Source organism: Cyprinodon variegatus, unplaced genomic scaffold (genome assembly GCF_000732505.1).
Source record: "Cyprinodon variegatus isolate N-32 unplaced genomic scaffold, C_variegatus-1.0 Scaffold2, whole genome shotgun sequence".
Classification (NCBI taxonomy): Eukaryota; Metazoa; Chordata; class Actinopteri; order Cyprinodontiformes; family Cyprinodontidae; genus Cyprinodon; species Cyprinodon variegatus.
In genome coordinates, this window is record NW_015150455.1 from 178,920 (window position 1) to 179,760 (window position 841).

An 841-nucleotide genomic window follows, 5' to 3' on the forward strand; every position below is an offset into this window, starting at 1 on the left:
GGTTCCTCAGCTATTTATGTTGCTTGTTGCCGACCATCAGCGCCAGGCTATTCAAGCTCTTTGTCAGATTGATCTGGTCTGGACTGATTCCTGGATGCCTGCAACATGTGCAGAAATCTCCTGTTTGAATTCTACTCCTACAAATCGGACTGACTGACTAACCTCAGTTTCTATCTTTGCAATAGAATCCAGTGAGCCCGCCGCAGCTGACGAGCAGCCATTCATTTCTGTCTGTTTTCTAATAAACTTTCCCACTGCCTGTCTCACCGATTTCTCCAGCGTATGCCTGACATCCCAGATTTTCCTAAAACGCTGGCATACACTGAACTTTCTATGTATTTTTTCAAATTTGGGCGTATACATAGAGTTTTCACAATGAGTCCAGAATGCATAACGCGGGGCAGCGTAATGCCCATGAAATGATGCACAAGCAACATTTCATGGGAATTATGAAGCATCAGCTAAAGCTGCCCCCCTCAGGGGCAGTAATGCACCTGAGGGGGGCAGCGATGCGCTTGGAGCGCCCGGTCTGCATAAAAAGATGTCTTTGATAGCAATCACTCCCCAAAAAAGAATAAATAAAAAAAAAAAAAAAAAAAAAAGGTTTTTGGTGGCAGCAAATTGAGCGTCATATATGCTATCTATGATGGGGTTGAAGTCTGGAGGAGAACTGACGGATTCCTCCTTTGAACCCCCTTTATACCAAAACGCTGCCAATACGCCATGAGCTGGGTTGAAGTTCAGTTTGGGACCTGGTTCTGGGTCAGGGTAAGGGGTCAGCACCCTTGGTTGGCAAGGGTAACCCCTGCCCCCCAGAAAATGGCCATCAAACTCTCCTGTA